Source organism: Pan paniscus, chromosome 3, assembly GCF_029289425.2.
Source record: "Pan paniscus chromosome 3, NHGRI_mPanPan1-v2.0_pri, whole genome shotgun sequence".
Classification (NCBI taxonomy): Eukaryota; Metazoa; Chordata; class Mammalia; order Primates; family Hominidae; genus Pan; species Pan paniscus.
In genome coordinates this window covers 87118665-87146036 of record NC_073252.2, presented here as the reverse complement: position 1 = coordinate 87146036, position 27372 = coordinate 87118665, and the positions used below count along the sequence as shown (strand labels likewise).

At 39.4% G+C, this 27372-nt stretch overlaps 1 non-coding gene across 1 annotated transcript; it reads right to left on the bottom strand.

Moving 5' to 3' along the window:
- Nucleotides 1–11672: 11672 nt before the first annotated feature.
- LOC112439671 (U6 spliceosomal RNA) lies at nt 11673–11774 on the bottom strand. The gene has a single exon (XR_003027923.1). It is a non-coding gene; the product is annotated as a U6 spliceosomal RNA (small nuclear RNA).
- Between the last annotated feature and the right edge of the window lie 15598 nt (nt 11775–27372).

The window sequence follows — 27372 nt, the reverse complement described above, 5'->3', positions numbered from 1 at the left end:
GATATAATTTGAGGTTTGGGGTCTTTTATTTTTCTATATCTGGTACTAGATTAGTCTAAAAATATGAACTGAAATACATTTTAAAGTAGTGTTGGATGGGAGTCAGGGGAGAAGAGAGGCTGTTGTTTTGGTTTTTATAAGTGAGAGACTTAATTAACGACATTACTGCCATTGGCAGTTTCGCATTTCCAGCTAAGTTGTTTTGGAATAGATTGCCAGTATGCAAAAAGTTTTCACTAACATGGGGAAATCCAAAGCACTGTAAGTTTGAAATAAAACTGAACACTTTAAAAAAAACTAGTTCTAATAACTACTTTTCCACACTTAAGTCTGGAAAACAGCAATATTAGACCAGTGTGATGTTTGAGTCCAGGCTTGAGCAAAGATCTCATCTAGATGTTCAGAAAACTTTCTGGGTTCATTGTCATCATCATCTATTTTTGATGAGTTGATGACAAGAACAAAATATTATTCTCTCCTCTTCACTTTTCCTTTTTTGCCTAAAAATTTGTCCATTCCAAGAACTATGAACTTACATTTAGAGGCAATAGTTATTAAGTGTTGGCCATTGTGATCACATTGTTTAGCAAATAGAGGGTGCAGTGGTGAAAAAAATCACAAAATCTTGTCCTGCCACTGTGTGACCTGAAGAAGGTTATTCAACCTCTTTAAGGCTTACTTTACCCATCATTAAAATTAGGACAATAATGATATCTACTTTACTGAATTATTGTGAAGATTAAATGAGCTATGTAAACAGTATGAATTAAAGCATAAAGTTCTTATATGTTTTCCCATTTAAATGTTACTCTCATTTTATTTCAGATTATTATGTATAAAGATGCAAAATGAAATTCATTCACATTATTAGGCATGCAGTGGAAAACCAGAACAGTTCTTGCTCTAAGTCTCCTCACAATTTGTATTTGATTCTTTAACTCTGAAACTCAGTCCACAGAATAGAAAAAGTTTGTTCTGATTCAGGCTCTGTCCCTTTTTAGCTTTGTCCTGACTTTAGCTGGTAACTACCAGCTCTCTCTCCCTGTGTTAAGTAAGACTTTTTAACCTCTGTCTGTATTTTCAGCTTGGATTCTTTTTTAGCAAACTGTCTCTTTAAAGAAGGATTTGAGAAACAATAGCAGAGTTTTACACATATGATAAAATGTAAATAAATGTTAACTGTAAATTTTGTTTATTTAGAGACTCAGAAGTGAAAAATTAAAGTACAAGCCTAAAAAGTAACAAATAACATGGTCAATTTCACTTGCCATGCCAATCTATAAGACTATATCCTGTTGGGAGCCTAAAATAGGAGACAGATGGGAGTCTGCTTCTCCTAAGCCTAAGGCCCCACGTGCCTCTCACAGTAAAAGGCTCCTCATCAAAATGACTGTGATTATAACATTTAAAGATACTTTTCTTTCCATATTATATGGGTTTAAGATTAATTCAGTCAAATGAAATTTTCACCTTACGAGCTGATATTAGAATCTAACTTCCACTTCAAGTTTAAAATGATGGTTGACCATATATGTTTATCTTTTCTCCCCATCCTCTCCAAATCTTTCTGAAAGGGAGGGAAAGAAATTTTTTAAAATTATTAACTCACAAGGACAAAATGAATGGTAGGGGAGACTACAGGAAACAACATTTCAACAAATTCTCAGAAAATGGAAAGGAGATGGAGCAGAAGTAATGAGTGTAACAGAGTGGAAGAAGTGGCAACCTGAAAACCTACAGAGGAGTTTTACTCCAGAGAAGAAGTGAGCACTTTCGCCCTGTGCCCAGAGAGACACAGCTACTTCAGATTGTGAAGTACTTCAGGTGTGAAGTCAGGATATGAAAATGGAAAACTGACCAAAAAATTGTATACAAAATGCTTGACTGGCCAGTGTGATGATTAATTGTCATCACACTTGTCCGGCTTAAGGAATACCTGGAAACCTGTTAAAGCACGATCTTGGCGTGTGTCTCTACGGTGTTTTCCAAGGAGATTAGCATGTGAGTCCTGAGTGGACTAGGTGGAGAAGATCCACCCTTAGTGTGGGCAGACATCATCCAATTGGCTGAGGGCCAGGAGAGAACAAACACAGAGGACAGGTGAATGTGTCTTTCAAGCTCCTGGAGCTGAGATACACTCCTCCTCCTCTTGGATGTCAGAAACCCAGGCTCCCTGGCTCTTAGACTCCAGGACTTAACACCAGCTGCCGCTCACCCCAGGTTCTCAGATCTTTGGCCTTGGACTGAGAGTTACACCACCAGCGGCCCTGATGTTGAGACCTTCACACTTGGACTGAGTCATGCCCCCGGCATCCTGCGGGCCCCAATTTTCAGACAGCCTGTCTTGGGGATTTTTCAGCCTCCATAACCACATGAGCCAATTCCCCTAATAAATTCCCTCTCATATATTTATATGTATTTACATGTATATTCTATTGGTTCTGTCTCTCTGTGGAACCCTGACTAACACAGCTAGGTTTCCTATCCTACCCCAGGCAAGGAAGCAGATACCCCTCTTTCCTCCCAGCAACCACCTATCCCTTCATCTCCCCTCAAACACTTATTCTCTGGAGAAGATGAATGAAGAAGTTCCAGGCTTAAGGATGCTGTGGAGAGCTGAGGAGATGAGGGATTTCAAGTAGGAGCATCAAGTGAAAATGAGCACACCGAACTGTGGGAGCCTAGGTATGTTTGATTTTTTTTTTCATATTTTCCTGGGTTTTAAAAATAATAATAATTTATGAAAAGGACTTGATCCCAAAGCAGAATGCAAAATGACTATATAGTATAGCACTAAGATGAAAACTTGTATCAAATCATGGTTGTTAATGATGAAACTTACCCTTTATTGAGTGGTTACTATGTGCTAGGCACTTTACATAGATTTTTATTTACTATGTGCTAAGCACTTTACATAGATTTTTTATTTAATTCTCCCAAGTAGGTATTACTATTTCTATTTTCATAGATAAGAAAACTAAAGAGAGACTGTAACTTGCCACATGTCATACAGCCAGTCAGTGATCAAACCAAGGATTTTTGTTGTTTTGTTTTTTGTTTATGAGGCAGAGTCTTGTTCTGTTACCCAGACTAGAGTGCAGTGACACGATCACGGCTCACTGTAGCCTCGACATCCTGGGCTCAAGCCATCCTCCTGCCTTTGCCTCCCAAGTAGCCAGGACTACAAGGCACGTGCCACCACACCTGGCTAATTTTAAATTGTTTTGTAGAGCCGAGGTCTCATTTTGTTGCCCAGGCTGGTCTGGGACTCCTGGGCTGAAGCAGTCCTCTCTCCTCAGCCTCTCCAAGTGATGGGATTACAGGCATGAGCCACCATACCCACTCAAGATGTTCTTAAATACCATACTTTGCTCCTCTCCTGGCCCGGATCTTGAGTCCCAATTGTAGCAATTCGGATTTTTTGCCATGTTTAACACCCAAATTTTGATGTCTTTTCTAAATCTGTGAACAGTAGTCTTATATTGCCCCTGTACATAAATTTTGTCTTAATAACCTTGTAAAATTTGTAATCCCTCTAGGGCTAGAATCTTGCTTTTTAACTCTGTAGTATAGTTAGACTCCATTAGAGACTCCGTAAGTCACATAAAGGGGCAGGTAGAAAAAAAAAAACAGCTTTACTTTTATTTTTAATTTTTTTAGAGACAAGGTCTCACTCTGTCATCCAGGCTGGAGTGCAGTAGGTGTGATCATAGCTCATTGCAGCCTTGATCAAGCAATCCTCCTACCTCTACCTCCCAAGTAGGTAGGACTACGGGTGCATGTCACCACACTTGGCTAATTTTTAAAAATTGTTTTTGTAGAGACAGGGTCTCACTGTGTTGCCTAGGCTGGTCTCAAACTCCTGGCCTCCCAAACTGTTGGCCTCCCAAAGTGTTGGGATTACAGGTATGAGCCACTGGGCCCTGTCCAGATGGCTTTTAGAATGGGATTCTGCGTTGGCAAGAATTGGATTCAGCTACTTTGAGCTCCAAAGTGGGAGCAAAATATTTCAGTTTCATCACAAAATGTAACACCCAGAAAGTCAAATGAGACTGAACTGAGGCATATCAGAAGTAGCCTGGAGTAGCCTTTCTCAGTCTTTTTACCCTGGAGAAATTCTTGAAATAATTTTCCAGTATCAGGAAATCCTTACATAAATGTTCTTAATATCTGCTAATCACAGAATATTACTGTGATCATAAGCAATAGGTATAATAATCCAATAATTGTCAATCCTTTTTTGAGAAACAAATTATCTTTTTCTATGGATACCTTATCAGCTTAGTTTTTCTGTGTGCTTCTCCTCCACCATAAAAGACATCAACCCTAACATAAATTGGTACAATAGGTAAAGAAAACTTAGCTTCCCTTTTATTTTTATTTACTACTTGATTTTTAAACCATATCCAATGGTTAGTCCAAGTTATCCAAGAAACCAAGATTGGATTTAAACAGGTAAGGATTTTATTAAGGGAAATACCTTAGAGAGAAAACACAAGGGAGACTGGAGCCCTGGGAGAGCCATCAGACCATGAAGCATGTAGGACCCCGAGTGAGGGAAGAAGGAAGAAAGGTGGGGTGTTGAGTAGCCTCGACTGCCATGAGGTCTGAGGAAGGGTTAGCAAGGCTATCAGGGAGCCAAAGTCAGCCATCACGGGGGTCTAATGACATGCAGAAATGGCCTGCTATAGCATTCCTCCTGTACTCAGTCACCAGCCAGGAGCAGTCCCTGGGAAGCATGGCCTTAGCACCAACCCCGCAATGGAGTGCAGAGCACGGCAGCGGGGCTGAGTTCACTACAGGTGGAGGTCTGCAAGCTGCATTCTTATGGCCTCTGCATCTCAGAAAGCCTAAAGGTTTGCCATCAAGTCCTACTCTACAAGTAGCTGAGAAGGTACGCTGTGTGCTATATGGTAGATTAAGGTTTGTTTCCCCTATTTAAAACTAAGGATGACTTTTTCCCCAAACTGTCTTGAAAAAAAAAAGTTGTTTAGCTTACATTTCTTGAAAGTAATATTTTACTTTCTTTTTCATAAGTTATTAAAAAACATACAAGGCAAACAATAAATTTCTGTTAACTAGCAAGTTTAAGCCAAAAACTTATAATTTACTTTTTCTAAAGGTAGGCTTGATTGATTTAATTTGAATAAAATTTACGGTGATGGAGAAGAACAACACATGCTGGGACCTGTGGGGGGAGAGGGGAGTGACAGCATCAGGAAAAACAGCTAATGGGTGCTGGGCCTAATACCTGGGTGACGGGCTGATCTGTGCAGCAAACCATCATGGCACACGTTTACTTATGTAACAAACTTGCACATCCTGCATATGTACCCCAGAACTTAAAATAAAAGTTGATTAAAAAAAAGGTTATGTTGATTTAGTTAATGTTATTTACAACATGAAAATTAGACAATGCAATTAGTACAACTATTAAAACCATAAGCCACAGAATATGAATAAAAGTATACCCTAAGACACACTTTTTAACAAAGCTTTCAAAAAAGTATTTTCTTCCTGAGTAACATGATTAAGCTCAAGTATAAGACTAGCAGTTATGATCATAATAATTATATATGTGTCGAATTTTTATATCTCCTCTATATACCTATGCATAAAATTTGTTACTTTTGAAACTAGAAATAAAGAACAAAGTAACTTGAAACTTGTGCTATTTTTCTGCTGTACAATAATACAATTCTGGATCAAACTTGAGATAAACACACATGGATGACATTTCAACTAAAATGAGTTGATATTTTTCCTTGCTCATGATGATTGTTAAACAAGTCAAACTTGTTCACATATGTAACGAATTGAAAAAAATGCAGCAGAATGTTTATTGCTTTCCTGTGACTAGCAGGATACTCTTCATTCACAGAAATCCAGAAGTCGTCTAGGAGCAGATGAGTAAGCCTTATCTTGACTGCATGATCAGATGGCAGCTTACTAAGTTATTTTTCCTCTTTCAAAGTCAGGTTCTCAAACTGTAGAGTAGCAGTAGAAGATTCAGAGAAAAGGTTTTTCACCTTTGTGTTGAAAGAAAGAAAAAATACTGTGCCATTTTGTTCTGCGGTTCTTCAAGGTGGCTTTCTATAAAATTTAACTCTTACTAATATCTTTCCTCATTCTTAAACCCAAGTAGCAGTGGGAAAATTTTAAAATTTGCCATTGCAATATGATTTTTCTAAAAACTCAGATTTATATAAATCAAAGAATCTTGTCACTTGAAATCATGCTACTTTCTCCAAGGTCTTATAGATACTCATTCAACTGGTTCATGTGATGAAAAATATTTGCTAAGTAGTTCATTGCTGTAGCCACCACCTTCTTATTCAAAATACTCAGCAAAAGCTGGCCTACCTTGAAAATACTCATGCAATCCAATCCACCTGTTAGCTAAAGCATACTGTTGCAAATCCTTCCTCTGCTAAGCCACAGATTTCTATATGTAGCAGGAGATGTATGTAATCTTTGTCCAAATAATAACACAATTTTTAAAACATTATGGCGTGAATTGGCTTTTATTTAACAAAGCCAACCATTTTGTAGTATCATTCAGAACTTTTATCACTTCATCTACAGGGTTATCTCTCTGTGAAGAAAGCAATATGTTGTGACAACCTCAGATCCAAGAAATTCAACAAACCCAGGCACAAGCAACATGAAGAAAATTATAGCAAGGCACAAATCAAATTTCCCCAAACTAATGATAAAGAGAAGATCCTAGGAACCAGAGAAGAAAGCCTTGTTACATATACAGGAACAAAGGTGAGGATGACTTCAGATTTCTCATCATAAAGAATGCATGTGAGAACTAGAACAAATTATTACAGTTCTGTCCTGGTTGAGAAATGACACGTGTTTTGGAAATTCATGTGTCAAGAGCAAATGATAAAGAACGAGACTCCCAGGTGTCTCGTGATATTCTTCCTTTTATCATTCTTTAATTCCCTAAGTATCCTGTGGTTCCTTGAAGCTAGGCAGAGAGCCTCCTTCAGGTCTTTATATTCCCATTGCCAATATGTGTTCCAAAAAAAAAAAAAGAACACTACTGCGGGGGGAAGCTGTCACTAGAAAACAAGAAAGACCATTATCATTCCCCTTTACTTTTATGCTACCTGTGGATTTTTATACCCACATTGTAAAATATCTATCAAGTGCAAATACACTTAATAGTTCTAATAGACATAAGTGGAAGAAGTAGAAAGTTCACATGTATGTTAGATATCCAGTTTATCCCTTACATTTTAATAGTCCTCAATGAATAAGCTAATTCAGATAATGAAATATTTCTTTATAGTTATATAAGGGAATCATAAAGTCATTATCCCAGTTTGATTACACAAAATGTGAGAAATTACTGCATTGTGTGTTTGTGTGTGTTTATGCAATACTATTTACTACGTGCTAAGCATTGTTCTAAGCACTTTACATATACTAATTCGCTTAATCCACATACCAGTCCTGTGAGGCAGGTCTTATGATTCTCCTCATTTTGTAAGTGAGGAAACAGAGACAGAGGGTAAGATCACACGACCAGTGTGTGACAGAACGAGAATTCCAACCCAGGCAGTCAGAATCCACAGTCCATGTTCTTTACCACCTCACTATTTTGCCTTTCCACTACACAGCGTTAAATAGGGACAGAACACTGTGAAAACTAAGTTTAGGATGCTAGCCAAGCAGGAGAAAAACCAAAGTGGCCCTTTGCCAATCAGATGTTGTTTTGCTGCATCTGAAGCAACAAGACTTCTAGACATCTTTTTGTGGGAGTTTTAGTACAATCCCATTTTCCCAGGCTCTGGTTTTGTAACCTCGAATAGCCAAAGGGAGAAAAATAGATTAGCTAAAAGAATTATATTTTTGCCTTCACGTTTGTGTTCATATAAGATGTGTGTGTTTGTGTCTTTGTTTTTAATAAAAGTTTAAAAAGTAAATAAATAATTTTGAAAGTAGAAAAAAAGCTTATAGAAGAAGGATATAAAGAAAGAAAATATTTTTGTGTAACTGTACAGTGTGCTTATGTTTTAAGCTAAGTGTTATTACAAAGGAGTCAAAGTTTTTTTAAGTTAAAAAGTTTATAAAGTAAAAAAGTTACAGTAAGCTAAGCTGAATTTATTCTTAGAGAAAAAGAATAAATTTGTTTTATAAATTTAGCGTAGCCTAAGTGTGCAGTGTTTATAAAGTGTACAGTAGTGTACAGTAATGTCCTAGGCCTTCCCATTCACTCACCACTCACTGATTGAATCACCCAGCAACTTCCAATCCTACAAGCTCCATTCATGGGAAGTGTCCTATACAGGTGTACCATTTTTGTTTACCTTTTATATTGTATTTTTACTGTACTTTTTTTATATTTAGATGCACAAACACTGACTCTTGTATTACAACAGTAACAAGCTGTGCAGGTTTGTAACCTAGGAGCCATAGGCTACACCACATAGCCTAGGTGTGTAGTAGGCTATACCATCTAGGTGTGTGTATGATGTTCACACAATGACAAAATTACTAATGACACATTTCTCAGAATATATTCCCATCATTAAGTGATGCCTTGAGGCAGGAGATTAGGGTCTGGAGGCAGGGAACCTAAGGCCAATTCATACTGACTTCCTAGAACTAAATCAAAAGGAAAACCCCAACTTTCCATGCCCAAGTAACAAAAGGACCAGAGGCTACTCCCTTTCCACCGCCACCTTTTCTGTGTGGCAGACGAAAAACTGAAAGTACCTCTGATTGGTCCACTCCCACAACCAGTCAGGTTGGTTGTGGGCCAAGTCTTCTTTTGCACAGGAGTATAACTTTGTAACTTCACTTCAGCCTCTGATTGGTCACTTTCTGCAACTAATCAGACTGATCACGGGCCACTACTTCATTTACATATGGAGTACACCAAGCAACCAATGGGAAACCTCTAGCGGGTAGTTAATCCCCAGAAAATTCTGTAACCAGGCCCTTGAGCCACTTGCTTGGGCCCACTCCCACCCTGTGGAGTGTGCTTTCATTTTCAATAAGTCTCTGCTTTTGTTGCTTCATTCTTTCCTTGCTTTGTTTGCAAGTTTTGTCCAATTCTTTGTTCAAAATGCCAAGAACCTGAACACAATAACTAGAGTTGAGAAATACTACTTTTAATTATATAATTATGCTGTTATTTTTCTAATTTGAAAAATGCATTGACTTGTTTTTTTGAGAAGAACTATAATGGGCAGAGTTGTTTGTGTAAAAATTGCATTGCACTTTTTCAAAATTACCTGACGTTGAAATACATTCAAAGTAATTGGATACAATAAATGCTTAACCTTTTGCACTACAAAGTCAGGAAGATGATTTATGTGTCTATGGAGCTATGAACTCTAATAGTGTGCTTTATCCCTCTTCCCCTTGCCCTAGGCCCAGCTCTCTGAGAGGCCTAAACTATGTTAAAAATAAAAACGTGAAAAAAGGAAAAATAATTCAAACTGACAACTGAATGCCCTATTTTCTACTTTTTACTTTTCAATAAGAGGTAGGGGTGTTTCAAGTTTTGCAGACTAGAGCTTGTCAATTTTGGTTAAGTTCAAATCCAGTTTTTCTAGTTGAAAAGTGAAATTAGAGAGCATTAGGTTAGTGTTAGATTTTTTTAATGAAATTTGTTATTTACAGTGGAAAAATTAAATCTTAATATAATGCTAATTTTCAAGGTGACTGATTTAGGATGTGCTTCACATGTTCACTGTTTCTCTCCCCACCATTTTATTTTTCTCCATTGCCATAGTTAAAATCCAGCACAGGGAGAAGGGGATCATTCAATGTAGACAATGGGTTTCTCCTCTCTCCTTATCCCTTTCAACTCCCTTTTTTTCTTATTCCTATTCTATTTTCCCCTTTCCCTCATCTTCCCACTCTCCCTCCCTTTCCTGCATTTCTCCTTTTCCTTTAGTCAAAGAGAGAGAAGCAGAATTGGTATCTGGAAGTAGTAAAATACAATGATGGAAGTAGGGATTTCCTCATCACCATCACTAAGTTTTGTCACCACAGAAAGCTACTAGAAATAGTCTGCACTTGGCAGATTTTTCATCTCTCATTATCTCCTATTTAATATTTTTAAACTTAAAAAGGTTATGGGCATACAGAACAGCACATAACACATATATGCAGTTTATTCGCTGCCATTAACTCTTCAACTGACTAGCCTTTGGATACTACACCCTTCCCTCTGATCTTGCTCTGACAAGGGTCACAGTAACTTAATTGTAATTACTATGTTGATCACTACATTTTATTTTTCAGAGTCCCATTTAGTTCCTTTTCAAATCTGCTTTATCTTTGTAAGTCTCTCCTATTCTTTGCTCATATTTTAAAGCCTCCGTTTAAAATAAATTTTGCGGCCAGGCACGGTGGCTCACGCCTGTAATTCAAGCATTTTGGGAGGCCGAGGTGGGTGGATCACCTGAGGTCAGGAGTTCGAGACCAGACTGGCCAACATGGCGAAACGCTGTCTCTACTAAAAATACAAAAATTAGCCGGCAGTGGTGGTGCACACCTGTAATCCCAGCTACTCAGGAGGCTGACAGGAGAATCACTCGAACCCAGGAGGCAGAGGTCGCAGTGAGCTGAGAGCGTGCCACTGCACTCCAACCTGGGCGACAGAGCAAGACTCCGTCTCAAAAAATAAATTAAATTAAATTAGTTTTGCTATTTTTTATATTCTATACCTAAACTTTTGCTACTTTTACATTCACTACACAATAAATTCAGGAACTGCAGTCTGAGCATATCTGATTCTGCTTTCCACTGCTCCTGCTGGTGCTTACTCACAGTGCCTTGTGAGCTCTTGTTCTCTGGAAGTTTATCCATGGAAATTCTTTCAGGCCCATATAAAAGTTGTGTTCCTTCAGAGAGGATCTGGGTTTACTCCTACCAATCTCCTGCAAGCACTACCATCTTAAATTAAATGCTCAGCTTGATGGTTTGGGAACAACACCTAGAGTTAAGTTCACAGTGCAAATCTACCTGCAGCCAGGCTCCCATTTTCAAATTCTCAGGCAAGATGTTTTTATTCCTCCCACCAAAAGCCGAGCTTAAGACAAGAACATTGTCTTGCTGCCTCTCCTGTGCTACAAGTTTATTTCTAATTCTCTTTCACTGTGTAGTCTTTTGTGGTCTCAACCTTATAGGAGACTTCCTCCTGCATTTCCATCTTGGACAGGCTCTAAATTATAGTTCCCTAGTAACTCCCACAGCCATCAAAACAGAATCTGAAAATTACCAGGATTGGGCATATAACCTCCAGTCAAAAGCCAGCTTGGGTATCACTTACCGCCTAGTCTACCCACTTTTTTTGTGGTTTTTTTTAACTTAAAAAAAAAAAGTAAACTTTTACTGAAAAAAAGCACAAAGCAGTGCAAATATTTTGAGTATATGTGAAAGCTGGATGAATTTTTCACTACTGAATACTTCTACATAACCACCAGCTAAATCAAGAGAAGGAACATTAGCAATCCTTCTCTCAATCTCCTTTGCAGCCACTAACTCTATCAGGAATAATTATACTCTGACTTCCAACAGAGGTAAGTTATATGTGTATGTGTGTGTGTTTGTATTTTATATAAAATGGCAATGATTTTCACTTCTACTTGTTTTAACCTATGCAGATTCTATACTTTTTTGTCAGCTCAGTGATACATTTAAAATGATAGCGTTTTCTCTTTTTTTTAATTTTAATTTACAGGGCCATGCTAGTCTTCTCTGTATTGTTCCAATTTTAGTATATGTGCTGCCAAAGTGAGCACTTTTTAAATATTTTATCTAGCATTTTTAGTTGTTTTCAGCACAAGCGTCATTCAAGGAATCTAATCTTCTGTACAGGTGGTCAATGACTTTCTTGTTAAATCCAATCGACTTTTCTTAGTCCTCCTTTTACTTGCTCTCTGTGTATCCCTTCTTTTTCCTGAAATGTACTCTTCCCTGGCTTCCATGAGCCCACACTCCTAGACAGTCTCTTATTGCATTGATTTTATTAAGCAATTATTTACTGTAGTTATTTGAATAAATGATGCTCTCCTACTCCTTTATTGTAAATTCTTTGAGAATAGAACTTTGATCTTAATCATGTATATAGTGCTCAATATTGTGCTAATTCATTCAATCAACCAATATTTATTGAGCGTGTTCTATCTGCCAGGACTGTTCAGGGACTGTGTAACAAAATTGCCAAGGCATTTAAGGTCCCTCCTGTCCTGGGCATTAAATTTGTTAGGGCACATTGTAGGTAGTCAAAAAAGTGCTAAAATGAATGATACAATGAAGAGTAGCAAGAGCAAAGAAGAAAAGAGGGAAACTGTCAGCCACAAAAGAAGATAAAGTTATGTTTAGAAGAATGGCAATAAAAATGGCCTCCAGAGAAAGTGTTAAAGTTAGCTGCCTAAGGTGAGTATTCTAGAACCAAATCTAGGTTTAGAGTGTCAGATAGTGCCCACGATGAGAATAAGCTGGCTTAACTGGAGTAGGGAAATTTAGAAATAGGAAGCTAAACAATCTCCAACTGCTTTTGAATATCTTGCTTTTTATTTCAGCTCTGCTATGTGTACATACCTCATTTAAGGGCATTGACAAATAAGTGAAGCTGAAGACAATGATTGTAAGAAGTACATTTCATCATTCTCCTTCTCCAAGCTTCTCCCTCAAAGGACAGAGACCTGTTCTCCCTCTCTCTCTGCATTTCAAATCCCTCTTTTATTACTTCTTCAAACATTTACACTTCTGCTTCTCACTTATGTGTGTCTTCTCAATTTCTATCTCTAGGTTCTCTGGGGTTATCTTTGTTTCTTCTCTGTATTTTTCTATTTATATTCCCTTCACTTTTTTCCTTCCTGTCACTCCTATGCCTTTATGTGTCTTGGTAAACTCTTTAAGCGTAGGTATTGAAGTTCAATTCTTGACATTTTCACTTCTTACATTCTTCTTCAGTGATCATAGCCAGTTTCATGATTTAAACTAGCAATTCTACGTGGCTGAATTCCAGATCTGACTTTCTAGCTCTAACCTTTCTTTCTCTTTTGTCAATCTAGTCAACTACCTCATCAAGAGTTTATGAATGCCTGCCATATTGGTTGAATTTCAATGTTCTATGTAACATCATAAAAGTTCACAGCATATGAAGGTTCTTACCAACATTTACTAGGTAGATGGCTCTTGACTTTGTGCTATGTATCTTGCTGACAAAGGCTAGCATTTTCATAATCTGCATTCCTGTCCCCCACAAATCACCACACAGAATTTGAAAAATAAACATCAGTGGCCTTAAAAAGTGCTTTGTTTAAATAAAAATTCTTAAGAATTTAAGCCTTTACTTACTTTGTGTTTGTTTTGGTCTATGATGCTTTGGCTTTCATAAAAAACCCCTAAAGGAATAGTATGATTCTTAAAGTTATTCTGTTGATATGTATAGTGTGCACTGCAAAGCAGAATTTATTAAAGTGAAAAAGAACAAGCTTTTGGTAAATGAGCTCTGTTTTAAGATTAGCACTCTAAATGTGATATTTATTCATTGTAAATATGAAATTACAGAGAAATAATAAGAGAAGATTGACCCCATGTCCTTAAAATGCTAAAATGTTGAAATAAACTTTCCTGACTAGTAGATATATGCACTAAACCAAAACCACTCTATAACTCAGGTTTCAACAACCTGGTTATTCCTTAAAATGCTGCGAAGATAAAACGGAAATCTGTCTACTAAAACTTCATAGACTTTCAAAACTGTTTGCAGTAACCTTCGGAAATAGGAAAATAAAACAAGTTTCTGGTAAATAAGTAAATTTATTAAATTTGGCAATTGGTCATTCGACTAGTTGATTCTTGACAAACTGACCTGTGTTAAAAGATAAGCTTAGGGCCGCTACAATTTTAAAGAGTCTATTTGAGCAGACAGCAATTCATGAATCAGGTAGCACCAAATCACAAGCAGTTTGGGCTTCACCAAGGAGGCATGAAGAGAGAACTTTTATAAGGGGTTCATGAAAGCAAGACAAAGAAACTATTTTACTGTTTAAGGTGGAGAGTCTCTAGTTGGAGGTTAGTTGAAGGTTTTTGATTGGTACAGCTCCCAATTAGAGCTTTGTTGGCAGTTTCTGATTGGTTGAGTTACTCCGAGTTGGGTTTCAGTTTGCTTATGTAGGAACCCAGAATGCAGCCTAATGGCCTCCTAGTTTTTTTAACATCTATAAAAACAGGCAGATAGAGGTAGGCCATCCTGTTTAGCTTCCTTAAACCACCTTGGATCACAGAATTAGATGAGGTTCGGAAAGCTGCTAGAGAGGATTCGCCATGGCCAAGGGATGCAATGGATAGCTCTGTGTCAAGGGCTGTAGTCTGGCTAGGGCCAAATGGGAGTCAAACCCAAACATGTAGTGGGCTTACGGCACCAGTGAGAGCCAAGGTGAGACAGTCTCAGCTAAGCAGTCACTAATGGCCAGTGACTAACGCAGTGAAAAGCCAACCCACTACTGACACCAGGTTCAGTCTTTAAGGGTAAAAGTCAGCAGGGCAAGTATACAGCCAGAAAGAGCACAGACATTTCTCCAAAGACCAGAGATAACAGAGGGGAGTTCAAGGAGAGCACCTGAGCCTGAGGATTTCACCTTCATGGCAATGCTGAGAGGCTGATGAAGCTGCACACCCCTTTTCCATATACCCACGTGCTGCCTTGAGGAGAAAATTAGGGGAATGCATGAGCCACTTGAGAGACCAAATATTTTTATCAGAGAGGCACTAAACAGAACCTACAAGTACTATTTAAATTATCAGAGTGAACTAAGACTTAAGAGAGATTAGATATTTACACTTCTTCCCTCAGTTACAAATTGGAACTTCAGTTATTAGGAAGCCAGATTAATCACAAATGAAATAAAGAAATTATATTTCTCATTACATATCCAAATTGTAGTATGAGGTAAAATTTGTGATCTTGCTGTGTTTATTGTTCAAATACTCTATATCATTTATTTTTTATCTTCTTGATCTGTCAAAAACAGAATGTTAAATAATTCCATTACATTTATGTTTCTATCAATTTATCCCATATGACTAATAATTTTTGCTTTATCCCTTTAAGTATTACTTTATTTATAAAATACAGCTTTATTATTATCACCATCATTATGCCTATCATTTATATAAGATAATCATTCTGGCCAAACTTGCTTTTTGCTTAAAATTTTACTTTGTTAGTATATTGCCACTCCTAACTTTCAGTTTATTTGTTCTTTCTTTACTTTAAAATGTTGTGTGGCGTTTTGCTTAAGATATGTCTCCTGTAAACAGCATATGGTGTTTTGTTTGTTTGTTTGTTTTTTAGATCGAGTCTCACTCTGTCACCCAGGCTGGGGTACAATGGCGTGATCTCAGCTCACTGAAACCTCTGCCTCCTGGGTTCAGGAGATTCTCCTGCCTCAGCCTCCCAAGTAGGTAGGATTGCAGGCATGCTTCACCATGCCCAGCTAATTTTTCTATTTTTACTTGAGATGGGGTTTCACCATGTTGGCCAGGCTGGTCTTGAACTCCTGACCCCAAGTGATCTGCCCCCCTTGGCCTCCCAAAGTGCTGGGATTACAGGTATGAGCCACCACGCCCGGCCTGTTTTGGTTTAACTTAATACTAGAACAAAGTATTAGACATTTTTCACTCTCCCTATGTTCATTAAAAACATTACCATGCTTTTATTTTCCCAGTCCATTCTGGGTCTTTGTTAACATAATCTGGGGTTTCTATACTCAGACAATATTGCCAAAACATCATCATAGCTTATATTTTAAGGGCTTTTCCTTTCCAAGTTATTTTTCTTATTCATATTTTTATAGTTTACATTTATTTTTATATATCTTACTTTTATAGCTATACTTACAATTAGATGTCTATATTTAAATGGTTTTAAAACTGCCATTTTTTTACAAGGCTAACAGTTTCTTGTGTTTTTCAGTTCTTAGTCTGCTAGAGTTTATATATTGTTTTTTAATTTGAGGTAGGTTACATGGGTGGTATGATAAATTGCTGAACTCTGAACTCTTGCATAAGACAGAATAATTTTCTGTTGCCTTTACACAAGAATAACAAGCTGGGTGGGTATAAAATCATTTGCTTACAACTCTTTGGGGGGAGGGATAGCATTGGGAGATATACCTAAGGCTAGATGACGAGTTAGTGGGTGCAGCGCACCAGCATGGCACATGTATACATATGTAACTAACCTGCACAATGTGCACATGTACCCTAAAACTTAAAGTATAATAAAAAAAAATCTGTATTCAAAAAAAAAAAATCTATGGAGAGTCATCAGTCTCTTCTATCACTTGAGCTACAAAGCAACCTGAAGACAAACTGATCGTGTGTGTGTGTGTGTGTAACTTTTTCTGACTGGATGCTTTGTGAGCTGTCTTGATAGTTTAAAATGAACAATCTCTCTCCATTGATATTCTCTGCTATTCAGTAATTAGTATTCCCAGTACCTATTCCTATTTTCAGTTCAAGCATATAATGGAATTTAATTTTGATTATTGCAAATTTAAAGTTTGGGTTGTTTACTTTCTGTCACCTCATCATTTTTATTCCGTGACCTTGTTACTGGTGCCCTGGGTTCTTGAGCTCTCCCATGATAGAAATCAAGAGAGATCACCAAACATAGCAATAAAAGAGTTTTATTCAGCTTGCGCACAAGGGAGTCAGCACTGAAAGGAAAGGGGAATGGGTTAATCCCTGAGGATAGTGTGTGGGTATGTTTTATAGGGCCTTTCTACAGGGAAGGATTACATCAGGGCATGTATATAAGTCTTTCTAGCATTTGTGCAGTGGCTCAACATACTTCTTCATACATTGTATGGATCCTCAACATTATAAATCTCTACCCCAGGCAAGATTTTTAGCATTAAAAGGAGGAAGGGGTTGAAGTCTGTCTCCAGATCCCTGAGGAAGTCCCTAGCCCCCTCCATTAAGAACTTGCATTTGATAACTTCTTGGATCTTTTGTTACTGATTGGCTGAGAGTTAGGTAAGCTAGAGCTTGAGTAAGGGGCTTTTGCTCTCTTCCTCCAGTTCATATTCAAACAGGAAACCAACCAACCTGCTTTTCTCAACCTTATCTTCTGCATTCTGGGAAATTGTTTCCAGTTTATCATGAAAATTACTAATTGAACATTTTACAATGTTAATCTTGCTCCTTACCATCTCCAATGAAGACTTTAATTCTGATACTCTATTTTTGCTTTCCTGGAAAGTTGCTCATTTTGGTTAACTCACCATCTCAGTCTGCTGAAGGTGTATCTTCAGCATTGCTTCATAGAGCCCATGTATTTTTGCATCTTAATGAAGAAAAGTGCATATTTTCTATAGGTTGTTTCTGTTTTGCAAAGAAAAGCCATTGCATGCTCTTAACTCTGAACTTTCATAATAACTTTCATAGGCTGTATCCTTTCTCCCTCCCAACACAGAGCTATTAGGGTACATTATTTATTTATTGGTTGAAGGGTACATAGAATGTTATCCCTCTCACTATCCACTTGGGTGTTCCAAGATTTTCTTTCTTACCTAGACCTCATTTAGAGATGGCCATGAATGTCCTAAGCCAGTGTGTAGTATGGCTATGCTGGACTAAAGTGGGATCTCTTATGTCTGTAATTGCTGGATGGGAATTTATTTTTAAAAATCTGAAGTACTCTGCAATGCAATTTATGAAAATGATGGTACCCTGCAAATATATTGCTCCCAGTGCTGTAAGAAGGCTGTATACCCATATTGATTCTCCTTTACTCTCTACAGTCCTCTATATTGAGACTTGTATTCCCTGAATGTGGGATGTGAAATAGTGGAAAGCAGAGTTGGCTACCTAATTTGCAGGGCCCAGTGCAAAATGAAAATATGGGGCCCCTTAAAATAAAGGTGTTGTTAAAGGTACTAATATATAAGCATTTCCCTTTCTTCTGCAGTCTCTCTTTGGACCTATCATGCTGGTTTTTTTAATTTGCTATTGAATGTCACACACCTTTGGGCACAGGTACATTTGCTGGACAAGTGCAGACCCTCACAGGTGCCTGTGCCCACCCTGCAGTCCACTGCCAAAATAATGCACCCTGTCCTGGCTGGGGGTGGGAAAGCCAATCTCCCCTTCCCATGTGTCTGCCTTCCCAACCCAGAGCAATGGGTAACTACCAAGAGATTACAACCTGTCAGAGCTGCTCAGTACCTGGATTGGGGTGAGTGAGCAGCTCACCCCAGCCAATCCCCACCTAATGCACCACAGCACTATCGGCCTGGGGCAAAATACCTCCTGCTATGCCTTACCCAATATGCCCTTGGGCAACATGCCCAACCTCAACCTCTGTGAATTTGTGCCCAGGCCCCTGCCAGGGGAGGAAGCTGGCAGTGGTCACCAGGCAGGAGTGGGGAGAAAGAAGCTGGGTGGCACTTTGGGAGCCGAGGGGGGCAGATCACGAGGTCAGGAGATCGAGACCATCCTGGCTAACATGGTGAAACCCCGTCTCCACTAAAAATACAAAAAATTAGCCAGGTGTGGTTGCGCACACCTGTAGTCCCAGCTACTCAGGAGGCCTAGGCAGGAGAATCGCCTGAACCCGGGAGGCGGAGGTTGCAGTGAGCCAAGATCACGCCACTGCACTCCAGCCTGGGTGACAGAGTGAGACTCCGTTTCAAAAAAAAAAAAAGGTGGGTGGGATCTGTAGTGACAAAGGTCGCAGAGCTAGCAGCTGAGAGCCGGTCCTAAGAGGCAAGAGAAGGGACCACGTACACCTAGGCCTCAAGCCCCAGTGTGTGTTCCATTGCCCCATCAGTCTTCACTTTCCAACCTCTTTTAAATGATTTACAAATCTACTTATTTTAAAAAGCTGTCCAGACCTTTTGTGTTTTTCTGTGCCTGCAAGGACATTTTACTAAGTTAACATAATGCACAGATAATTCTTTGCCTGATGATATTTTCACTCACAATGTTACTTAGACCTTAAGAAAGGTAAAGAAGACTCCTTCCTTTCCTTTCAACAACTCTGTACTGGTGTATCCAGCACCATGAAGCTCTGAGGCCTCCTCTATTCACTGAAACAGGAGAGCAGACAGGTAGAGTATAAGGAAGTGGAGAACAAGTTTGTTTTTCTAATAGCTGACTCTAGAATTCTTTTAAGATGACTGCCTGTTAAGGAAAAAAATGTTTTCTAAGCTGCCCGGGGTAGAGGGTGAGATACAAAGGTTACTTGCACAAGCGCTAAAAGTTGCTTGCTTGCTAAATTGAAGTGCGTGAAACAAAGAGGAATTTGTCTTGCTGAAAGCGGGAGTGAAAATGCATAATGGAGAGGGATTCTCCCTGAGATGACGGAAGGCTCTACGCTCTGGGTGGTCTTTCTATCTCTGGGAGATCCAAATTTATAGAATGTGGGATAATTTTTTTTTCTGAGGTGAAAATACAGAATCTTAAAAATAATAGCCAACACACTTCTCATTCCCAGTAATTCTTGTCCTATAGCTTGACTGCTTCAGAGAAAACACAAATAATGGTGAGAACAAAGAAGTCTTTGCTTAGCTTTGACTTTCAAAGTAGACCAAAGGCAAAAAGAAAAAAAAAAGAGTGCAGTAGAAACAATAATCTGGAAAGCAAGGTTTTCACTTGCAAGAGCCAGGCTAGTTCGGAAAGGAAAGGAAAAAAAAAAAAAAAAAGATTTGTGATTCTGAGAAGCTAAGAAACTACTAAGGACTGAAGGGGTTCAGGTCATGCCACCCAAAAACATGCCACTTCGGCATAAGAATTATTTGAGCTGAAGGCAACTGAGAATCAACAGATGCAGGAAGTGTTCTCTGCTCTCCTCTCGTTTGCCTAAAAGTAGGGAACACATTTTCCTTGTGAAGGTATTGTCCTATAACAGAACTTAGGTCTGGCTATTCACAGTTTGAAAAGCCAGATACATGAGATGCCAAGTGTGGTGAAAGGAAAGCAGTTTTAATAAAATGCTAGCAGTTGAGGACATGTCCGGACTCGAGTCTCAAAACGATAACTCAAATTTTAAGGCTGACTGAAGGGGTTTATAAAGGGGAAACCTGGTGTGGGAAACACGCAGGAATCGTATACAGTACAGGTCTGCATGTCTTGTTCCGATGGCTATCTTGAGTTACTGTCCACCTGGAGTACTAGCTGGTCCCATGTCGACTGTGACCAGGTTGTAGATTAACCACCTTCAGGTAATCTGCAGCTGGGTCTCCAGGCCTGGGCTGTTTCAAGATTAGCCCCTGGAATTTCTTTTCTTTCTTTCTTTTTTTTTTTTTTCTGCCCTGTCCCCCAGGCTGGAGTGCAGTGGTGCGATCTCAGCTCGGCTCACTGCAAGATCTACCTCCCGGGTTCATGCCATTCTCCTGCCTCAGCCTCCAGAGCAGCTGGGACTACAGGCGCCCACCACCACGCCCGGCTAATTTTTTTTTTTTTTTTGTATTTTTAGTAGAGACAGGGTTTCACGGTGTTAGCCAGGATGGTCTTGATCTCCAGTGATCTGCCCACCTCGGCCTCCCAAAGTGCTAGGATTATAGGCGTGAGTCACCGCGCCCGGCCAGCCCCTGGAATTTCTAAACAAGCATACAGTTAGATAAGCATGTATAAGTTGGTCATAAGGTCATGGTATAAGGCAGTGTCCAGGGGGAAGGAGAGAAAAAAACAGGAAAAAAACCTTTTAAATACACTTTAAGGCTAGTGGGAAGGGCTTTAAAATACATTTTAAAGCTGACACTCTTGGTTACAACTCCCCACTGTCAAGTTCCATTTCATTTCTATGGAAAGGGGGTGATGTGCTCCATCTAGGTACTTCCTGCTGAAACGGGGTGCAGTTAAGGTGCAGTGGAATGGAACCTCACCACTTGGAGTGGAAAATATTTGTGAGTCCATGGGCTTAAGGAAGAGATCTGCTAGAGCATCACGGTGAGTGTGTAACTGCAATAGAGTCTACAGCAGCAGAATAAACCTAGCCCTATAATCATGGCTAAAATTATGAGCAACTTTTTTTCACCAAGAGGGGCCTGATCCAAACCATGAGGAGAGCCATTGACTTAGGACATTGTGGGATAAAACATAGCATTAATTTGCTTGTGCATGTCTCATAGGGCTGAGGATTTGTTTCCAGAATTATCTAGGATGTACACATACCACTCAGTCTTAATTATAGTGCACATTCTCCACTATCAATTGTGCTTGGAGGTCCTGTGGGAATATGACAACATGTTGGCTGAACTTACATATTTAACAGGTTGCAGGAGGGGCTAGGAATATTCATGAAGGTGGTCCTGACCCATGTGCATTCAACAAATATGCATGTAACATATGACCCATGTTATTTTGGGGTGGAGACTTAATATTTAAACGTATTACAATTAGGTCCTATACATTAAAAGGTCTTTTCAGGGCAGAAAGGCATGCAAGTGTGCAATTTCTGTAAACCAGCTAGAACTAGCCCATAGTCCGTGGTCTTCTATCAGGTGAAAATTATTAAAGTCAGTCTCATGTTAATTAAATCTGTAGTTATGGCTGATGGAACAGGGGCTGGGGGCCAGTGAGTTTGAGGCCAGTGCTTGTCTGACTGTTAGGGAAAAAGAAAACCCTTGTAGCAGCTAGAACACAGCTTACTTTTTTTTTTTGTGTGTGTGTGTGTGTGTGTCGGTTTCTTGCTCTGTCACCCAGGCTGGAGTGCAGTGGCGCGATCTCGGGTCACTGCAAGCTCCGCCTCCTGGGTTCATGCCATTCTCCTGCCTCAGCCTCTAGAGTAGCTGGGACTACAGGCGCCCGCCACCACACCCGGCTTTTTGTATTTTCTTTTTTTGTAGAGACGGGGTTTCACTGTGTTAGCCAAGATGATCTCGATCTCCTGACCTCGTGATCCACCTGCCTCGGCCTCCCAAAGTGCTGGGATTACAGGCGTGAGCCACCGCACCCGGCCAGCTTACTCTTTAAGTGTAGGCATGTATCACTTAACCCTTGCCTGCATGGTCTTAGGTCCTGTTTATAATTTGGTATTTTGTTGTTACAAGAGTCGGTTTTGTCGGTCTTATAATCTCTATTTTAATGTTAGTGATGGTCACTTGTGCCTAAATTCCAAGGGGGGGGGGTGGGCACAATGATGTGTGTCCAATGCCCACTTCCTGCCATACCCTGATAGATTTTCAGGGTTTTGGGGATCCCGTTTGGCCAAGAGCGAGTCCATTCAGTCTGTCGGACGACTTAGGATTTTATTTTTTTAGTTCATATTCCTTTTATGGTCAACATATGCCAGAGACACTATCGATATAAACAAGTCAATTTTGTAACCTGGTTTTTTGGCTTTTGGTTTTGGTCTCTTATGTTGCTTAATTAAAGGAGTTTTCCGAGCGCCTGCCCACCTCCATTCCCATTTGGCCTAAAACATTGAATTGGCTGTTAAGTCTTCTGACTCTAAATCCCTTGGCCATAGGGGTCCCACTGAGGAACGTGATGGACCCAGGGCAGCCAGCCACACCACCCCTGGCATCGATATGGGACAAAAGAAAAGCTTGGCCATCGATAATGCCTCTGGGGTTTAGGGAGCTTCTGAGTCGGTGAACACATCCACGTACTAGAAGGATGGTACATCCCAACTCCAAAGGGATAAAGCCTGCACTCAGGACCCTTCTAGACCTCCCCCTATGTATCGCTTGTTCATTTGTATCCTTTAGAATAAACTACTAGTAAGTGTAGCATTTTCCTGGGTTCTATGAGTCATTCTAGTGAATTATCAAGTCTGAGGAAGTATTGGGAGAACGCCTGACTAATCTGGGGGCCTAATACTTGCAACTGGCATCAGAAATGAGGGCAATCTTGTGGGACTGAGCCCTTGAATCTGTGGAATCTGATGCTAATTCTGGGTAGTTAGTGTCAGAATTGTAGGACACATAGTTGATGTCAGAGAGTTAGAGAAGTGTTGTTGGAAAAGATACCATTTATTTGGTGTCAGGAGGGAAAAAAGCTCTCAGGCCCCTGCCAAACTTTACACTGTTACTTCTAATTGCACCTTACTCGCATCACATTGCAATTCTATTAGTCTGTTACTAGAACATGACCTGCACTCTTGATTTTCATGTGACACCCCCTATCCTACCACAAACACAACTAATTACTTCATGGACAATATTACTTGTGATGAAAAGCCTTCCCAGATTCTTATAAGAATTTATCTTTCTCTCATACTTTAATGTATCTTTAATAGTGGCACTTTCACAGTCTATTTTGTGTTAGTGGGGGCAAGAAATGCATAAAGAACTAAAAAAATTTTTATCATATGAGGGACATTCTACAAAATACCTGACCACTTCTCCTCAAAACTGTCAAGATCATCATGTCCAGACAATCAAAAACGAGGAAATTCTAAGAAACTAGTACAGCCAAGAGGAGCCTAAGAACACACAATGACTAAACATAATGTAGTATCCTGGATGGATGCCTGGAACAGGAAAAGGACACCAGTCAAACCAAGGAACTCTGAATAAAATACAGATAAACAAAAACCCATTGTGGATAATATAAATAAACAGGAAAAACAACTGTTCTTGAACAATCTAAAAACTTCTTACCAGAATTAATTTACATACAAATCATTAGAAGTATGGCCAGTAAAACCACTATTTGACTACATTTTGTTAGCTCTTCAATTTATATATATATATATTTACATATATACTACATATATATTTACATATATACTACATATATATTTACATATATACTATATATTTTTTTTTGAGACGGAGTCTTGCTCTGTCACCCAGGCTGGAGTGCAGTGGCACGGTCTTGGCTCACTGCAACCTCTGCCTCCCGGGTTCAAGCGATTCTCCTGCCTCAGCCTCCCGAGTAGCTGGGACTACAGGCGCCCGCCACCACGCCTGGCTAATTTTTTGTATTTTTAGTAGAGACAGGGTTTCACGTGTTAGCCAGGATGGTCTTGATTTCCTGACCTTGTGATCCACCCGCCTTGGCCTCCCGAAGTGCTGGGATTATAGGCCTGAGCCACCGTGCCTGGCCTACTTTATATATTTAAAAGGAATAAAGCAGCATGTCTTTAAAGATAAGATTTTGAGTAATTTGGTAAGGATTACCCTATTTTTTCTCCTAAATTAGTAAAAAGTATGTATGTGTTCAAGGAATGAATAGTATTATGGGCTGGGTGCAGTGGCTCATGCCTGTAATCCCAGCACTTTGAGAGGCCAGGGCAGAAAGATCGTTTGAGCCGAGTTGAGACCAGACTGGGCAACACAGTGAGACCCCATCTCTACTAATATACAAAAAATTAGCCAGGCATGGTGGCGGGCACCTGTAGTCCCAGCTACTCGGGAGGCTGAGGCAGGAGAACCGCTTGAACCCAGGAGGCAGAGGTTGCAGTGAGCTGAGATCGTGCCACTGCACTCCAGCCTGGGCAACAGAGTGAGACTCTGGTTCACAAAAAAAAAAAAAAAAAAGAAAGAAAAAGAAAGAAAAAAAAATTAGCCGGGCGTGGTGGCATACTCCTGTAGTCCCAGTTATGTGGGAGTCTGAGGTGGGAGGATCACTTGAGTTCAGGTCAAGGCTTCAACAGATGAGTAAAACTGCCTTGAGTTTATCTTTTTTTACACTCAAAGGTGACTTTCTTTGTAAGTAAGTTCCAGAAGATCAAGATATTCTGAAATGCAGGAATCAGGTATCATTTTTGTTGGTCTTAGAAGAAACTAGAAGTTACAAGTTTATCTGTAACTCAAATTTTTTACAGATGGGCCCCTGTAGTGACTGACAGCTACAGTCCTCAGGGTCTGGGGAACTCAATGCTGCCTGCCCACCTACGTATACACCCCAGCCAGCATTCCCAGAGATGGGTCAGTGCCCTGGACCTCAATAGAGGTGCCTGGGTTTCCTGGGGGTCTGCACAGTCTCTGTGAGAGAAGAGCTGTGATGAATTCTCCAGGGTAAGCCTGAAGACCAGGGGTTCTCAATGTACAGCTGTAGGATTGCTTAATAGCTGGTGTTTATGAATGCCTGGAACGTGACTGCTTACCTTTCAACTCTTTCACATATGGGTAAACTGAGGTTCAGAGAGGTCCAGAATGCTGCTAAGGTTATCTATATAAAGAGTGGAGAAGCTGGAGTTTGCATTCCAATCTGTTAACCTTCAACAACCCTATTCCTTCTGCTTGGCTAGTGTTTCTAAAGTGTGCAGATGAGTTATACAAAATGGATTTTTAGTTTGGCAAGTTTAAAAATAAGAATTCTTATGTTTAACTTGAATTAGACAAAGACCCCAGTTGGCACATGAGACCTGCAATTCTGTAGATATCATTGCTTAACATATATAGTGTGTATATTTAAAAAAAAGTCAATTTGTGAAAATATTAAGGTGATACGTGAACACAGCCCTCCTGAATAAATCTAATTTTGGAGTGCAGGGTCCTCCCTATCATTCTGCTTAAATTGACTACGGCTTCTGATCCTGGCCTGCCAACTCTATATTTATTTAGCGCCCAGTTCTCCAACCAACCCCTGTATTACTGAGACTGAATTATGAAATAGTAAATATTCACACTCTGCAGTTTTGTGAAAAAAGCATGCTTAGTTGCCAAATACTTTGTCCATTTAGTCTGAGTTCTGTTAGTCTCTCAGGTTCCTCTAAAAAACATATACATTTTTAAAATTAACCAATAGTCAGAATGATTAACCAATAATCAGAATTTGTAGGTATTTCCTTTAAGGTGTACAAAGTCAAATGAGAGTACATATGTCTGCTTTTCAAACTAGGGTACACATAAGGGGCAAGAGTTAACCAAGATTACCATGATGTGTCTTTCTGGAGGAACTATTACAATATCTCAAGGAGGTTAAGATTTTTGTATTGCAATGAAATGCGGAATGAGAATGCATAATTTATATTACGATTAATGATACAACATGAGACTAAACCAGTTCAGTGTCATGACTGAACAAAGTTTAAGTTTGTGTTAGCAAAAAGCAATGTGAAAATGCAAAGCAGTGTTCAAATGTAAGTCATTACCCTTATCAAGTTTTAGAATCCTTGGTCTCCAGGAAGCCAAATAGCCTCAGGACTTATCTTGCAGGGTTGTATTTCCTCAAGGCTATCAGGTAGGTGAAACTGTGTGAACTGAGGAAAGTGTTTTAATAATGATGTATGAATTATCCAAAGAAAGTATATTCTGAGAGGTCTTCTGAAAAAGCTATTCTAGAATCCAGAGGCTCAGCTGAAGACACTGATGATAATCCTCACAAAAGAAAAATAATCAGATGTGGGCTCTAAATTCCCCTCAAACCAAATGACAAGCTCCCTATATATAGCTGGGCCTAATTACTATAACCACTGTCTCCCATGACATTTCTTTTGCTTTTTCTACTTATCCCATATTACTTTAGTTAGATAAAATATTCCAGGTGTCTTGCTTATTGCTATCTTATCCACTGTAAAGGTATTTTATTATTATGCCAATATTAAGATTTTCTTCTATGAATAAAGCCAACATCTGTTTATTAGCAAAGTGCTAACAGAACTGGACCAAAGAAATTACAATTCCATTCTCATTTCCTGTTATAACTCCACCTAAGATATCTTAAATGCCTGCATGCATCACAAAGCCTACCAGGGGGTGGTAACTGATTTTTCAATTAGAGTAACCCTTCAGTTTTCAATGAAAGAAATCATTATTGCATTTCTGCTGAAACTAATTACTTGTATCTTTTTTTCTTTTTTCTTTTCTTTCTGAGGCGGAGTTTCAGGCTGGAGTGCAGTGGCGTGATCACAGCTCACTGCAACCTCTGCCTCCTGGGTTCAAGTGATTCTTCTGCCTCAGCCTCCTGAGTAGCTGGGATTACAGGCGCATGCCACCATGCCCCGCTAATTTTTTCTGTTTTTAGTAGAGACTGGGTTTCACCATGTTGGCCAGACTGGTCTTGAACTCCTGACCTCAAGTGATCCACCTGCCTTGGCCTCCCAAAGTGCTGGGATTACAGGCGTGAGCCACCGCGCCTGACCACTTGTATCTCTTTTATCTCACTTCCTTGGAAGGGTTTTCCAAATGCAGCAACCCCACTTTGAATAACACATTGGATCTGTTTAGCATACTACTGAAACTCAATATCCACAATAGCAGTAACAGCTAACATTCAATGTTATTCTGTGCCAGGCCCTATTACAAGCCCCTATTATTTAAAATCCATATGTCAACTCGTTTACACCTCACAAAACTCTGAGGCAGGTATTACTTGTATGTAACAGATGGGGGGGTTAAGTAATTTGCCAATGGTCACACAGCAGCTGCACTCCTCTACTGCCTCTCTTCATGTTCTACTTTATGTTAGTCTACTGTTCATCTGCTG